At 44.5% G+C, this 11307-nt stretch overlaps 1 pseudogene; it reads right to left on the minus strand.

Moving 5' to 3' along the window:
• The window catches only part of LOC112072557 (tripartite motif-containing protein 3-like), a 70288-nt pseudogene that overhangs the window by 4003 nt on the left and 54978 nt on the right, over positions 1-11307 (minus strand).

The raw sequence follows: 11307 nt of genomic DNA on the forward strand, positions 1-11307 counted from the left end.
GCTAGAAACACAATCATTTAGTTAGGTATTACTGCACTGTCGGAGCTAGAAACACAATCATTTAGTTAGGTATTACTGCACTGTTGGAGCTAGAAACACAAGCATTTAGTTAGGTATTACTGCACTGTTGGAGCCAGAAATATAAGCATTTCGCTGCACCTACAATAACTTCTGGAAAATATGTGTACGTGACCAATAACATTTGATTTGATTTCTTGGGCTGAGGGTGACTGATTTTAAGTCGCAGGCAGAGCTACCTCGTCACGACAGACAGCGTGAGTCCAACTCATCTTCACCATACACTCGGATAGCTAATCTTGACCCAGGTGAAATGCTTCTTTAATTTTTAATTTGTGTCATAGAGTGCCCCCTCCATCACTGCGGGGGGCAGTTACAACCTTGTCTTTACACCTGTTCAGACAACACCCTCCAGGGGGCAGTAAATCACCAACCTTGTCTTTACACCTGTTCAGACAACACCCTCCAGGTGGCAGTAAATCACCAACCTTGGCTTTACACCTGTTCCAACAACACCCTCCAGGGGGCAGTATGCACCCTTTCAGTTTGTTTACCAACTCATAGAAGTAGTAGGATAATCTCTATAGAGATCACAACGGTGCATCTGTCCCATTATTGTGTCTGTTAGAGAACGGGCAGCGCCATTAAGGCAGTCACCATTTTTAAGCAGTCACTTTTCTTCTCCTACTACTTCTATGAGTTGGTAAACAAACTGAAAGGGGTGCATACTGCCCCCTGGAGGGTGTTGTTGGAACAGTTGTAAAGACAACGTTGTAACTGCCCCCTGGAGGGTGATGTCTGAACAGGTGTAAAGACAAGGTTGGTGATTTACTGCTCCCTGGAGAGGGTGTTGTCTGAACAGGTATATAGACAAGGTTGGTGATTTACTGCCCCCTGGAGGGTGTTGTCTGAACAGGTATAAAGACAAGGTTGGTGATTTAGCTGCGCCCCTTGAGGATGTTGTCTGAAACAGCTAATAGACAAGGTGGTGATTTACTGCCCCCTGGAGGTGTGTTCTGTAACAGGATAATATAGACAAGTTGGTGATTTACTGCCCCCTGGAGCCGTGTTGTCTGAACAGTGATAAAGACAAGCGTGGTGATTTAACTGCCCCCTGGAGGATTGTCTGAAACAGGATATATACGACAAGGTGGTGATTTACTGCCCCTGGAGGGTGTGTCTGAACAGTACTAAGACAAGGTTGGTATTTACTGCCCCCTGGAGGTGTTGTTCTGAACAGGTATTATAGACAAGGTTGGTCTGATTACTGCCCCCTTGGAGGGTGTTCTGGAACAGCGTGTAAAGACAAGGCTTGGTATTTACTGCCCCCTGGAGGGTGTTGTCTGAACAGGTGTAAAGACAAGGTTGGTGATTTACTGCCCCCAGGAGGGTGTTGTCTGAACAGGTGTAAGACAAGGTTGTGATTACTGCGCCCCTGGAGGGTTGTTGCTGAACAGGTGTAAAGACAAGGTTGGTGATTTACTGCCCCCTGGAGGAGGTGTTGTCTGAACAGTGTAAAGACAAGGTGTAACTGCCCCCTGGAGGGGTGTTGTCTGAACAGGTGTAAGACAAGGTTGTACTGCCCCTGGAGGATGTTGTCTGACAGGTGTAAAGACAAGGTTGGTGATTTACTGCCCCGGAGGGTGTTGTCTGGAACAGTGTAAAGACAAGGTTGGTGATTTACTGCCCCCTGAGGGTGTTAATTTAACAGGTGTAAAGACAAGGTTGGTGATACTGCCCCCTGGAGGGTGTTGTCTGAACAGTATAAAGACAAGGTTGGTGATTTACTGCCCCCTGGAGGGTGTTGTCTGAACAGGTATAAAGACAAGGTTGGTGATTTACTGCCCCTGGAGGTGTTGTCTGAACAGTTAAAGACAAGGTTGGATTTACTGCCCCCTGAGGGTGTTGTCTGAACAGGTTAAAGACAAGGTTGGTGATTACTGCCCCTGGAGGGTTGCTCTGAACAGGTATAAGACAAGTTGGTGATTTACTGCCCCTGGAGGTGTGTGTGGAACAGGTGTTAAAGACAAGGTTGGGTGATTTACTGCCCCCTGGAGGTGATGCCTGAACAGGTATAAAGACAAGGTTGTGATTTACTGCCCCCTGGAGGGTGTTGTTTGGAACAGGATGCTGTTTACCGAGTATAATCATTGGCTGATCCCTCCTGATGACCTGCATGGAATTATGTGATCCTTCCTTAAACTATAGGAAGTTCCGCCAATTTGACTACTTCAAATTGTGAAAGTCCTCAATGGTGCTGCCCTGCTAAAACAAAACTTTTGGCACTAGAGTACTCTATGCATCTCTATTGTTTGTGTGCGTCTCATGCCTGAGATGTTAGGTTACATGTAAGATGAAACAACGAGTTATCTCCCAAATTAGGTGTGTGGGTGTGGCCTCCCTGTATTAGTAATGTGGGTGTGGCCTCACCTGTATTAAGGTGATGTGGTGTGGCCTCACCTGTATTAGGTGATGTGGGTTGTGGCCTCACCTGTATCAGGTGCTGTGGGTGTGGCCCACCTGTATTAGGTGCTGTGGTGTGCTCACCTGTATATGTGTCTGTGGGTGTGGCCTCACCTGTATGCGGCTGGTGCCCTCAGTCGGCCACGATGATGTTCCCATTTGTGTCCACGGCAACTCCGGTGGGGGCATTGAACTGGCCGTTCCCTCGCCATGGGAACCAAACTTAAACAGGAACTCACGTCTGCACTGTACACCTGGGGACAGGGAGTAGACACACACACACCTCTGTGATGTCACACCAGTGGGGAGGGGGGTGAATTGAAAGGATCGTTTACTTGTAGAATATGAAGGTAGACATCTTGTTACGGGCAGAGATTCAGTAGAATATGCAGGGTAGACATCTTGTTACGGGCAGAGATTCAGTAGAGTATGCAGGGTAGACATCTTGTTACGGGCAGAGTATTCAGTAGAATATGCAGGGTAGACATCTTGTTACGGGCAGAGATTCAGTAGAATATGCAGGGTAGACATCTTGTTACGGGCAGAGATTCAGTAGAATATGCAGGGTAGACATCTTGTTACGGGCAGAGATTCAGTAGAATATGAAGGGTAGACATCTTGTTACGGGCAGAGATTCAGTAGAATATGAGGGTAGACATCTTGTTCGGGCAGGATTCAGTAGAATATGCAGGGTAGACATCTTGTTACGGCAGAGATTCGTAGAATATGCAGGGTAGACATCTTGTTACGGGCAGAGATTCAGTAGAATATGCAGGGTAGACATCTTTGTTACGGGCAGAGATTCAGTAGAATATGCAGGGTAGACATCTTGTTACGGGCAGAGATTCAGTAAGAATACCTTTGGCTAGGGTAGACATCTTGTTACGGGCAGAGATTCAGTAGAATATGCAGGGTAGACATCTTGTTACGGGCAGAGATTCAGTAGAATATGCAACGTAGAGATGCAGAAGGTTCAGGTTCATAAGTGTCCATCATTATTTACAGTGCTTAAAGTTAGTTATTGTTATTGGATTTTTATGAATAATGACTAAATGATATATACATTTAACGTAAAACTACYCTGTCATTGTATGATTGTATGAAATTTATTAGAATCATACCTCTATAAATCTGATGTGTGTAGTTTTAGTCAGAATTAGGACAAGGACTTTTTGTTCCTTTTTAGTATGAAAGCAGGGTGCAAGTGTGAGACAATGTATGAGATGAGAGGAGCTATCGACAGACAAGCTCTACTACTGTGTTCCTTACAGGACATTCTGTCCTCACCCAGGGAGGGGAGAGACCTTGGGCTTGTAGTAGATTGTATAACAGGTGGCAGACAATGTATGACAGGAAGACTTGTGAACTATATTGTCATTGTTTCTGAGAGGAGGAGGGACATTTATGACGAAATGTGAGGTATATAGACCAATGTACAGGAAATGATAGGCAGAACGTTCCCGTAAATAAACATTTGACTATTGTAGACTGGGCCTCTGTCTGTTTTTATTTCTATCAGTATCCTACAAATCCTGATATAGCAGACTGAGTCATTTAATTGAATTCGTTAAAGAACATGAGAACTTAATTCTCCTAACAGTTATAGCCGGCAAAGTTATTTACAAAATACACTTAGACAAAAGAGTTACTTGATTCAATACAAAACAACAAAACAACCTCAAGCCTGCGTGCGTAATGGGTCCGCGGTCAAACGACCACCCCTCATCACTGTCAAACGCTCCCTAAAAAACACTTCAGCGAGCAGGACCTGGCCCGGGTGTCCTGGAAGGATATTGACCTCATCCTGTCCGTAGAGGATGCCTAGATGCTCTTCCAAAGTGTTTTCCTCTCCATTTTAAATAAGAATGCCCCATTCAACAAAATGTAGAACTAAGAACAGATATAGCCCTTGGTTCACCCTAGACTTGATTGCACTTGACCAGCACAAAAATATCCTGTGGCGTTCTGCATTAGCATCGAATAGCCCCTCGCGATATGCAACTTTTCAGGGAAGTCAGGAACCAATATACTCAGTCAGTTAGGAAAGCTAAGGCTAGCTTTTTCAAACAGAAATGTGCTTCCTGTAGCACTAATTCCAAAAGTTTTGGGACACTGTAAAGTCCATGGAGAATAAGAACACCTCCTCCCAGCTGTCCACTGCACTGAGGATAGGAAACACTATCACCACCGATAAATCTATGATAATCAATCATTTCAATAAGCATTTTCCTACGGCTGGCCATGCTTTCCACCTGGCTACCCCCCACCCCACAGCCAACATCTCAGCACCCCCTGCAGCAACTTGCCCAACTTGCCCCTGCAGCAATTTGCCTACCTACCTACACTGTACATAGATGCTTCTATTTTCCTTTTCTATTGTGTTATTGACTGTACATTTCTTTATGTGTAACTCTGTGTTGTTGTTTTTGTTGCACTGCTTTGCTTTATCTTTGTTACGTCCGTCGTCAATTGAATGAGACCAAAGCGCAGCGTGGAAAGTGTTCATCGTACTTTATTAAATGAACACCAAAAAACACCAAAATATAAACGAACGTAAAGCTCTGTAGCGCTAAACAGCAACTATACAAAGACAAGATCCCACAACTGAAGGTGGGAAAAAGGGCTGCSTARGTATGATCCCCAATCAGAGACAACGAATGACAGCTGCCTCTGATTGGGAACCATACCCGGCCAACAAAGAAATATACAAACTAGAATGCCCACCCAAATCACACCCTGACCTAACCGAATAGAGAAATAAAATGGCTCTCTAAGGTCAGGGCGTGACAATCTTGGCCAGGTCACAGTTGTAAATGAGAACTTGTTCTCAACTGTTCTACCTGGTTAAATAAATCAAAAATAAATGTATAAAAAAGCATGTTTACCCCATTGCTACCATAACTCAGGGGTGCAACTCAGGGGTGCAACTCAGGGGTGCTCTCCCCCACATTCTGAAATTGCATGTTTGTTTTCCCCAGTTTTATCATTGGAATGTGATACAAAACTAGGCAACGATGTGCTTTAGGACCATGCGGACGCCTCAGAGCGGTCGGGTAGACTGTATGTCCCCTCCAATTCTAATGCCAAAGTTGTGCCCCTGCCTTAACAAGCAGCCTCCCCAGTCTATTCTCCAAAACAGAACTGAATGGGGACCTAAAACAAGCCTATATGTACCAAGGGCACTTCCTGGAACAAATAAGCATGGCAACATACAGTATAACACAAAGACTGGGCAAATACAAATAATAATAATAACCACATTCCACAATACACTGTCTAAAACACTATGAACTGTATCTTATTGTTAACAAATCACTATGAACTGTAGCTAATTGCTAACAAAGGAGCTAAAGGATAATATAGTCATGGACAATGTAATGCTTTTAGAAAGAAATGTCAGATGCATATGGGAAATAGAACACCCTTTAACATAATGACAGATTAGACTGTGTGCGCGTTGGAGTGGGCATAGATCCACTTCGTCACACAACTATATATTTTCAAATGAATAAAGCATTTTTTTTTTTTTTTTTCATTCCCTCTTTCCTTGATCACAGCATAAAGGTTTGACTTACCTTTACAGAATGATTGTGGAAATCTGTGACAACGATTTCATTCTTGTTGTTCACCGCAACAAAGTGTGGACCTGGGGGAGAGAGAGAAAGAGAGAGACAAAGAGACAGAGAGAGACAGAAAGAACGTGATTCATGTTAGCATGACTAATGTCCTCTAAAATACTGGTTTGATTTTTTTTAGGTTTAATTTATTTGCACCAAAGAAAATAAGTGATAAACAACAATAGAAAAAGAAAAAACTACAAAAAATAACAGTGTGAAGGTAGGCGTTTATATAAGCCACAACACAAGAAAAGTACAAAAACAGATAACAAAACCTACTAATTATAAATGTACAAATGAACCGATCAGAGTGATTACATAAATTTGATCCAGAGATCGATAGAGATCTCTAGATGGTTATAACTGGTTTTAGCATAGAGTTTGCCATTGAGGGCTTCTAGCATTTTAAAGTAATCAACTGGGTGGGGATTCCTATGGGTTGGTAGCAATCAGCCAATTATCAGAAAGCATTGTATTCTTTAAATTGGGTTGCCTATGGTTGGTAAAGGGCTTGGGTTGCCGACGGCTTAAAGCTTTATCACTGCCATCTAGAGGCCACAATAGATGAATGACACAAGAGTTGGTTCACGACTCCAACACAACAGGTGGTGGTAAATCACCAATATTAGCTTTACACTTTTTTTTCCAGACAAAAAAGAAGAAGACAATAGACTACTTTAAAATTGAGATGCCATGATGGCATAGATACAAAGATGAGATCTCTATCTATCTCTATGGTTTAATCACTCATTTTCAGTGCTACCGATTTTAATTGAATTCATTATTCAGGTGTTTTGAAATGTCTAAGGATGTAAAATTTAAGAGCAAACAATTCAAAAATGGGTTAGTATCTAATCAATTTCATTAAATTCCAGCTCATTCATCTTATGCATTACTGTACATTACAGAGCATTACATTAAACACAGTTCGAACAACAATGATTGTAATGATCATGATATTACGATGACATATGTATCAATCTTTTGTTATGTTTTTACATATCTCAGGCACAGAGTGATCTGGGAAGATTTCAGATACAATTTCCAGGGCACACAACATCAGGGCAGGAGATGCAGGTGAGACAGAATAGTGCACTCTGGGTAAGGGGCGGGGAAACACTCGATACTTACTGAACACTGGGCCAGATCTATTTAAATGTGCACCACTTTTTTCTAGAACAGAAACAAAGGGAGAGAAAAAAAGAACAAGAAACAAACAAACGAAAAGGTAGAGTCAGAGATGAAAGACTAAACAACTAGAAGAACAGAGAGGATCTGTGGGATGAAATGGTTTCCAATGGCAACCAGGGTCCTGGCGGCCATCTTGGCTCCTGCACGTGTGTCAGATCAGGTCAATCTGAACATGGGTCGTGTTCGGGAGGAACGTTTCACAACAATCAGATACTAATGGGTTGTGTAGAACAGTATGCACCAAGCRTCTCAAARTAGGAGTGCTGATCTAGGATCAGTTTTGCCTTTTTTACGTCCAGATGAATGAGATTACATGGACAGGGAGGACCTGGGCCCGTATCCACAAAGCATCTCAAAGTAGGAGTGCTGATCTAGGATCAGTTTTGCCTTTTTTACATCCAGATGAATGAGATTACATGGACAGGGAGGACCYGGGCCCGTATCCACAAAGCATCTCAAAGTAGGAGTGCTGATCTAGGATYGGGTCCCAATCTGTCCGTCTTATTCATTATGATCTGAAAGGCAACACTGATCCTAGATCRGCGAGAATAGGAAATAGTGTCRGCTGTAAACTCAGCGCATTGCTATCCGAACGTTTCACATCGCTGAACATTCTAGGCTCCACCCCCTTACCTGCAAACTGTCTCTCGGACGTCCCCCTGGCGCCAAACTTGGTGACCAGCTTCCCGTTAGACTGGAAGATGAAGACGCAGCACGCCTTGTTGTCCACGGCGATGATGTGTCCGTTCCTGTCCACCGCCACACCCTTAGGGCCCAAGAGACGCCCCGCCCCGATCTTATTCTGAGTGGGAGAAGGAGGAGGTGATTCAACATGTAGAATTGTCAGGAAAGTAACAGGAATTTACAGCCAATGTTTTTGTGGTTAGAGTCAATAGAACGGCTGTCATTCATTTAAGGTGTGTCTTACCCAGAATCCTTAGTAAAATAACAAAGCGGTCACCAAGCCTCAGTTTTGGTACGTAGCTGAGGGACGGGCCTGGAATAATGTGACCACTGTCAAATTCATAGACAGAGCTATGGATGCAAGGACTGATCATCCATGATATCAAAATGATAGTTTTAACCATCTTTAGAGGCTATTTGTTGTTTGTTTACATTTACTTTGTTTACAAACAATGGAGTAAAACAAGCTTTTATTTTGGGTTCTGATGGGAAATGACAGTTGAACTAAGCTCCTGAGGCATTTCAACGTTATATACGTCAAGAATCAATGGCTATATATCAATCATTTATAAGTTTTAAAAAAATTATGTAGCAACTAAGAATTCTAGCTTTAAAATTAGAGAGGGAATCTCATGACCTCTGATGACCTCGTGACCTCTGATGACCTCGTGACCTCTGATGACCTCGTGACCTCTGACCTCTTACCTTGAACTTCCCATCGGAGGAGAAGATGCTGACCCATCGGTTGTCGTAGTCGGCCACGATGATGTCACCGTTCATATCCACGGTAACGCCCGTGGGTCTCTGCAGTTGCCCCGGCGACCGACCTCTGACCCCAAACCTCATTTTGAATTGCCCGTCATTGGAGAACACCTGTCGACAGGGTGGGACGACAGACACAGAAGTGAGACTTAAATATCAAAATGAGTGTTTAGGGTAAGGTTTCGTTATAGGTCTAGCTGGTCTACCTCTTAGAATGCCCTAAGTAGTATACCACATTACCTTTCCCTCTCCTGTGTTCTATGGATGGTCTCCTATCTGTTTACACTGGTTGTTACTATCTGGTCTCCTACCTGTTTACACTGGTTGTTACTATCTGGTCTCCTACCTGTTTACACTGGTTGTTACTATCTACGTCTCCTACTGTTTACACTGTTGTTACTATCTGGTCTCCTACCTGTTTTACACTGGTTGTTACTATCTGGTCTCCTACCTGTTTACACTGGTTGTTACTATCTGGTCTCCTACCTGTTTACACTGTTGTTACTATCTGGTCTCTACCTGTTTACACTGGTTGTTACTATCTGGTCTCCTACCTGTTTACACTGGTTTTACTATCTGGTCTCCTACCTGTTTACACTGGTTGTTACTATCTGGTCTCCTACCTGTTTACACTGGTTGTTACTATCTGGTCTCCTACCTGTTTACACTGGTTTGTTACTATCTGGTCTCTACCTGTTTACACTGGTTGTTACTATCTGGTCTCCTACCTGTTTACACTGGTTGTTACTATCTGGTTCCTACCTTTTATACACTGGTTGTTACTATCTGGTCTCCTACCTGTTTACACTGGTTGTTCCTATCTGGTCTCCTACCTGTTTTACACTGGTTGTTACTATCTGGTCTCCTACCTGTTTACACTGGTTGTTACTATCTGGTCTCCTACTGTTTACACTGGTTTGTTACTATCTGGTCTCCTACCTGTTTAATGGTTGTTACTATCTGGTCTCCTACCTGTTTACACTGGTTGTTACTATCTGGTCTCTACCTGTATACACTGGTTGTTACTACTATCTGGTTCCTACCTGTTTACACTGGTTGTTTCCTATCTGGTCTCCTACCTGTTTACACTGGTTGTTACTATCTGGTTCTCCATACCTGTATACCGGGTTGTTACTGTCTGCTACCACCACTCTGCCGTTGCTGGAGGCTGAGATCCCTGCAGGTTGGTAAACTCTCCCTTCTCCTCCCTCGCGTACCTAGACACAGGTAAACAACACACACACACACACACACACAGTCACATCTCTACCATCACTTTATACATGCTTCATTATCATGGAGAGAATAGTGTAGGAATAACACATGAAACAAGCCCTGCTCCTTCTTTCTGGCTGTGTTTCTGTCTCTCACAGACAGCTTCGAGTTACACAACAACAACAACCAACGTCAACGAAACGCAGGAAGCACAATGGGATGACAGTGGGTGGTAGTGGTAGTGTTAGGTGGATGACCAGGTGGTGGTTGTGGTAGTGTTAGGTGATGACCAGGTGGTGGTGGGTAGTGTTAGGGGATGACAGCTGGTGGGTTTGTGGTAGTGTTAGGGATGACGAGGCTGGTGTGGTTGTGGTAGTGTTAGGGGAGACCAGGTGGTGGTTGTGGTAGTGTTAGGGTGATGACCAGGTGGTGGGTGTGGTAGTGTTAGGGGATGACCAGGTGGTGGTTGTGGTAGTGTTAGGGGATGCACAGGTGGTGGTTGTGGTAGTGTTAGGGATGACCAGGTGGTGTTTGTGGTAGTGTTAGTGGATGACCAGGTTGGTGGTGTGGTAGTGTTAGGGTGATGACCAGGTGGTGTGGTGGTAGTGTTAGGGGACTGACCAGCTGGTGGTTGGTGGTAGTGTTGGGGATGACCAGTGGTGGTTGTGGTAAGTGTTAGGGATGACCAGGTGGTGTGTGGTGGTAGTGTTAGGTGGACTGGAGGAGACCAGGTGGTGGTAGTGGTAGTGTTAGGGGAATGACCAGGTGGTGGTTGTTGGTTAGGGGCGGATGACCAGGTGGTGGTTGGTAGTGTTGGTAGGTGGATGGGGCACGCAGGTGGTGGTGTGAGTGGTATGTGGTGGTAGGGAGTGTTAGGGATGACCAGGTGGTGTGTGTGTGGGGTGACCGGGGGTGGTTAGGGGATGACCAGGTGGTGGTTGTGGTGCAGTGTCTAGGGGATGACAGGTGTGGTTGTGGTGAGTGTTAGGGGATGACCAGGTGGTGGTTGTGGTGGTGTTTAGGGTGATGACCAGGTGGTGGTGTACGTGTTTAGAATGTGGTTTTGTCTTACGACTCTGTGGATGAGTTCATCCTCGATGGGGTTTTCCTTCTTTTAGTGCTGAACATGCCTGGAGGGTCTCCTCACAGACTTCTGTCTGCATGACGCCCCACTTGTCCGCCAGACTCTTCAGCCTCCTCTTCAGCGTTCGTCCGGCAGATGCAGCAGTCCGAGGGCTTGACCGCTTGCAGCCGGAAGGGACTGCCGCGTACCGGCTGGCCGTAGAGGGACAAAGCCAAGGAGAACTCCCCCTCGGACGCGTAGCGTGTATCCCACTCGTAACGTACCCGTTCTTGT

Source organism: Salvelinus sp. IW2-2015, unplaced genomic scaffold (assembly GCF_002910315.2).
Source record: "Salvelinus sp. IW2-2015 unplaced genomic scaffold, ASM291031v2 Un_scaffold1960, whole genome shotgun sequence".
Taxonomy (NCBI): domain Eukaryota; kingdom Metazoa; phylum Chordata; class Actinopteri; order Salmoniformes; family Salmonidae; genus Salvelinus; species Salvelinus sp. IW2-2015.